We start from the raw sequence: 6,476 nt of genomic DNA, 5'->3' as shown, positions 1-6,476 counted from the left end.
TGGGGATTCCTAGATAGTAGACGAGGATCAATAAAGATATCAAATGAGAGGATGGAATAAATCTCATTGTTGAACTTCTTTTCAAAAATATCGCAAGATAATTAAGGCGGGAGTGGTTATCTAGATAACTGTGCCTAGTAATGGTCTAACGCTGAGGTATTTGTACTTTAGGTACTACCCCTAGACTCACCCTAACTGGAAAAATAACATCAGACATACCTAGTAGTGGTCTATTACCAACACACTCTATTTGGCTTTCTACGAAGTTCTCTCATCTACTTCGTGAAAGAAAATGCTGACACATAAAGCCCATCAAGAGATATTGGTTCGAAGATTCCTTAGTAGTAGAAAGTCAATAAAAAGATAACCCTAAAGTGGTAATGGAGTAAATAAAATAAACACAGAGTCCTATTCCTATAATTTGTAAGATTTATTCACACTTACAAACTTTGAGTCCGCAGTGCTCCACAAGATGGTTGTCTGTTCTTGACATCGCACTCCGGCAAATTCCCATGCATACATTTCGGTTACATGATTTGGACCCACAGTTTTTAGTCATCCAAAGAGGATGGGGGAATGCTAATATAGCACGCATGTATGTGAGACGTTGCCACTGATCATCATCACCATCATAGTCAACGAATTAAAAATTTTATTAGGGAGAATACAAATGTAGTTCTCCTGTACGCAGGACATACCCTTCCGATCTTCAATCTCATCAAACAGAGTTCTACTATTTGTTCTAATCATACACATACCCTGAATATGATGCTACCCATTACCCAAACATAATTGAACCAACCATCTCTTTTCAAGTCCTAGGGTATAACTAAATAAGATTGTAATACCCATGACCATCCCAAAGCTCCTGCCTATGTATTATCTTATAGTATAGGGAAAATCTACATCTTTTCAATTTAACTCAAACTAAGCATCCCTTATAAGTCTTATTCCTTCGCTAGGTTAAACTACAATGCTTAACGACGACTTTCAATACCAACTCTATTAAGGCAATATTATCCTAATCCAGTGTATACATTTAACACAGAGTAACCATTTACTTCCTTAGAAATAATACTTCGATTATTATTGTTGCTTAATAATGTCATATACATCTTTCCACATATAGAACCAAATCTGGTTCGCAGAACGTATATCATCAAATATATATATATATATATATATATATATATATATATATATATATATATACAACGTATATCATCAAATACATATATATATATATATATATATATATATATATATATATATATATATATATATATATATCAAGTATCATTCCCACTTTAAACACCTTACTAAATCTAGTCTAGACATCATTCCCGTAAGGAGATCAATATGTATCATGACTTGGAATCACTGATAAATCTTATTTATAGATTCATAATAATGATTGTGAATATAAATATAAGTTACCCTTGAAGCATAGTAAGTGCAGCTTAACTTAAAGAAATTTAACACAGAGTAATCATTTACAACCTTAGAAATAATACTTCTATTATTATTGTTGCGTAATAATGTCATATATACATCCTTTTCGTAGGGCTCCAAGTTATTCGAGAGCCTAGCTAAAATACTCAGAAGTCCGTAAAAAGTTTGATTAAAGAGCTGAAAATTTCTGTTAGAGAGAAAGATTTATTTGTGTGGAAAATGGTTGAAATTCAAGGCCCTATATATGGATTTTGGAGGGGCACGACATGCCTAGTGACGTGGTTGTCTCTCCGGATGCCATGTGTCACACTTTGCCAGGTCCATGCTCCCTGTATCTAGATGGCGCGTGTCGCACTACCTACCCTATGTGTGACATTTTGCGAAAAACTTCATAAAATCGTATCTTTTGCATACTAGCAATGTTTTTGACGTACTTTATATCCACGCATAACGATCGACGAGGACTACAACATTGATATAGACTCTGTCAGCTCATTCTTATTTTTTTTAATTTTATATTTTTAAAGGGCTTAGACTGCTAAAGCCCGTATAAAAATCATAACTCCTCCATACGAATTCCATTCTAGAGTATCTTTATATCGGAATCCTATAAATGAGATCTTCGACTCTCGTTTAGATTTTTTTGGCCAACAATCAACCATTTTGAATTTTGGTTACTGTGTTCACACTGTTACACCAAAATTTTGAAAAATCATAAGTTCGTCATATGTAGTCAGATTTAGGCGTTTTTCATATGTACGCTCTCACTTTTACGATTTTTATGAATTTCGTTTAGATTACTTAGACTAATAAACAACTTATCTCTGATTCGTATTCTATGTCATACTTTTGTTGTAACGGACTGAACACAAAACTTCAAACGAACATAATTTCTTCATACGAAGTCAGATTTGAGTGTTCGTTATATCTACGGAATCACCATCGTGACTACTACAAATTCATCAAGATTATTTAGTCTAAATAATCTTTTATCAAAAACATTAATTTATTGTCCATCGATAATTTCCTAAAAAGGATTATATTATGTAGTCGACAATGCGCTCGACTAACGATTATATTATTCGAGGATTTTAATTATATATATATATATATATATATATATATATATATATATATATAAATAAAAGTCTCACCTTAGGAACAGTAAAATTCATATGCTTTTTTCATGTTTGCCCCTTGTATTTATTTCTTCTGCTTAATTGGTCCTGCTAATATAAGTTGTTTAATTTTCTACCCTCAATGTTGCTTGTTTTGATCATTTGGAAGTGGGTGTATGCGTCTTCTGGGCACCTATCTTCCACCGCCTCTGCCCTCCAATGGCTTATTTTTTTATTTTTTTTATTTTTTTTTTTGTTTCGTTCATAATCGTTTATACATGCAACGTGTTCGTCACCGCCTCTATCGGCCAATATCTATCTTCCATTTGTTCGTCCACCTCTTCATCGCTTCTTTGTATCGATTTCTTCATCTCTTTTGTCATGTGGTTGCTCCATATGCTCTCCACCAATGGACCGTAATTCTTCTTCACCGACTTCGGACGCCTCAAAATGCACACAATATTGCCATCGATTTCTCTCTTTCTGCCATATGTCATCATTATGACTTCTCTCATGCCGATTGTGAACCCAAATTTCAATCATTTGTTACTTTTGTTTCTCAATTTGGCCACCACTCACTCGATGCTTCGTCGGTTCTGATTGGTGAAGGAGGGATTAGGGGTCAGCTATGTCAACGAGTTTGGAAGTGTCGGATGATTCTTTCAGAGCATAAGAAGGATTTCAAAGCTAGAAGGTGCCTTTGATATGATAAACTTGATTAGAACCCTAATTTCGCCTCTTCCTTATTCAATTCTCACAGAAGATAAAAGATCGAGCCAAGGTATGATTTCGAACTTGATTTTTTTTGTTGATTTTTTACACTGTTTTTACAAGTTTACAATTGGGAATTTGTTGTTTCTTTTGAAAGTTGCTCAAACTAAAGAGAAAACAAAGGATAACTTGTCAAAAGAAGCTGTTAAGATCGTTTACCGATTGGCTTTGATTTCTGTATGTTTCAGTTAATTTTAGTCAGCAAGAGCAGATGTCGGAGTTATACTGAATCAATAGCTTCAATTGGTTGGCAGTTGAAACCGAAGAGGGTTTCACCACCACCGCCCACCACCCTATACGATGCAGCACCCTTGATGTTGTCCTAAGATTTGAAGGAGATTTTCACTATGTACCCCAACTGGTCAATGAAATGCTTGGACCAGGGTATGTTGATATTCAGCCAAATTAACTATTATATAAAATATTTAATGCATAAGATTTTTATTTGATTTAACGTAGTAGGTCTGATTTTGTCATTTCAAACCTAATTTTTATTTTACTTTTATGTTAATTGTATCTAATCAATACTTAGTTCTAGCAAGAATTCTAATGAAATCTGAGGTCAATCCATTTGATGGTCAAGAGGAAAATTTGTATGTGACAAACTTGGATTCTCTTTTCTTTTTTAAATTACTGTTTTACCCTTTCTGATTGCTAGCTTAACACTGCAGCTATAAAACGATCTAGAAATATTGGCTATGACAGACTTAATTGCAGCATATCAACATAATGAACTATTGGAATTTGAGAAAATCCTCAAGGTAAATACTAAAAGATTGAACATCATGCACCATGGGTTATATACATCATGCGCTGTTCATGTTTACTTGCAGAGAGATTTTTGGTTATTCTACACACTACACAGCTTCCGTTACCGGATGTACGACATCATTCTGTTGATCTCCATTGAAATGATACACTCACCTTGCACCTTACATTCTTGAAACGATTTTTTTGTTGATGGTTGATTATCATTATTTGGAAATAAACATTCATTTTGAATAAATCAAATACAACAAAATGAATTTTTTAATTTCTTTTTTTTGTTTTATAAATTACGTTACAATTATCGTAGTTTATCATAAGCGATTACACACACCAAAATGGTGCTCATATAATATGTTTTATATAATGATTATTTACTTTGAAATAATCCAAAAAAAATAAAATATGGAATGTTGGGTTTGATTTTCTAAAGAGTTATTAAAAATTTTATTCTTTTTCGATGGGTATAATAAAATTAGACACAATAAATAAATCGTTCATATGTTATGATTATATTGTTTGTAACTTATGCATTGAAAATGTTACATTGCTACGTGTTTGACATAAGAGAAAAACCCATAAATAGGTGTTTCATTTTTCCTAGGGAGTAGTTGAAATAGGGAAAGTTTTTTTTATGGGGTAACAATAAATAAGAATATCGTTTTGTGGGACTGTCCAATTTAGTGTATATATAGGATATGCAGTGATAGATTTATATCCATCTATTTTATTGGTGATGGTCTAAAAGATAACCACGGCTTATTATTATAAGCAAGATGTTTTTTTTATAAAAAGTTCTATTCATTTCTCTCTATTTATAAAAATGATATCTATTTCTTTAGTATTTATAAAAATGAACAATTCAATGGGAAAACACAGTCTCTACTTTCATTGGAAAAGGTTTTGTCCTAAACAAACAAATATGTTTTTTACCAACCAACCTTTAAATATTGTACAAGCTTGGTTTATTATAACAATAACTAAAAATTGTTACTTAGAATGCATTACTAACTACATTTTTTGTTTTTTTAGGGATTCTTGGGTTCAGGTGCAAGGTGTAATTAATAGGCTGTTGGAGGTAAAATACTTATTGACGGCATCAAAGAAGTTGGTATATGGTTCACTGTTTCTTCATTCTTTTCGTTAATTATTAGCTGCAATCTTATGGATCAGGAATATTTCATTCACAATAATTGATGAAAACGTCTTACCAAGGTACATATACCACATATTATATTTCATCTATTATGCACTCATGTTTCCAAAGATACACTTCGGCTTACTGACCTCACACTTTTTCTTCTTATTAGTGTCTCAAATTCACTTTCATTTATGCGGCTTGATTGTCAACCACTTTCCACTGCTATTCTTTTTTAGGAGAAAGGAGAATTAGATATGGACACTGACTATACGTAGGTTTGACCATTTACCTTTCATTTATTAAGGATTAAATGCAAGCAAAAGGCTCCTACTTCCATGGATTTGATTATCATATCATCCTACTTTCCTTTCTTTGTATTATAGCATGGTAGTGGGAAACAAATACACAGTTATAACAATGTAAAATAAAAAATGATAATCACTGCTATTATTGGCCAGATTTTCCAAAGTAGAATGTGCTAACAAGAACTCTTTGTAGGTGTTGTTATTATATTGGTTCCTATTACTTTTAGAGTAAAATACACGAACGTCCCTATAGTTTAGGGTACTTTGGATGCTTGATCCTTAACCCTTTTTCTAACTCGAACACTCCATGTAGCTTGGTTTTATTTCAACCGTGGTCCTGAAACGAGTTCAGATGACTATTTTTGCTTACTTTTTCGAGTTTTAGATATGAATCATTGTAAGGGCAATTTAGTAATTTAAACTTTGAAATATGTTACTCACAGGATCAATATTTTGATGTGGTGACAAATCTGGTTGGTTTAATTGTTGATGTTCTTGGTGATGAGTGTTATTGGTGGGCTGGTCCTGTTGGTGCTATACTTCTTGCTGTCTACAAACTTAACAATTGGTCTCGAACTATCATAAAAAATGCAGGTTAATTTCTCCCTAATCTCATATAAAATACATTTTATTTTTGGGTAGTCCATAAATAACATTGTGATTAGAAGAAGTGTTCAACAGATCACCAAATGTTGAAAATGTCCTTCAATATTGATTAAACATGGGAATCAATCACCAAATCTCATATAAATTACATTCTCTTTCAGATAAAGGCTATTTTTCATTTGTCCGATCGCAAGATGAAGTATTATTGCATATATTCTCTGGTATGTATACACTTACCATATGTATTGCAAATCCCTAGATTCTATGTCACACAAACTATGTTGCGCACTCTGAATATGTACAATTCAGCAATAATTT

At 32.6% G+C, this 6,476-nt stretch overlaps 1 long non-coding RNA gene across 1 annotated transcript; it reads left to right on the top strand.

Moving 5' to 3' along the window:
• The first annotated feature begins 4,017 nt into the window (after nucleotides 1–4,017).
• LOC145121202 (uncharacterized) lies at nucleotides 4,018–6,140 on the top strand. Its single transcript, XR_013714542.1, has 6 exons — nucleotides 4,018–4,102; nucleotides 4,175–4,221; nucleotides 5,139–5,184; nucleotides 5,280–5,321; nucleotides 5,417–5,522; nucleotides 5,996–6,140. It is a non-coding gene; the product is annotated as an uncharacterized LOC145121202 (long non-coding RNA).
• The last annotated feature ends 336 nt before the right edge of the window (nucleotides 6,141–6,476 follow it).

Source organism: Lactuca virosa, chromosome 6 (genome assembly GCF_052849685.1).
Source record: "Lactuca virosa cultivar CGN04683 chromosome 6, Lactuca_virosa_CGN04683_v6, whole genome shotgun sequence".
Lineage (NCBI taxonomy): Eukaryota > Viridiplantae > Streptophyta > Magnoliopsida > Asterales > Asteraceae > Lactuca > Lactuca virosa.
This window is presented reverse-complemented; position numbering and strand designations above follow the sequence as displayed.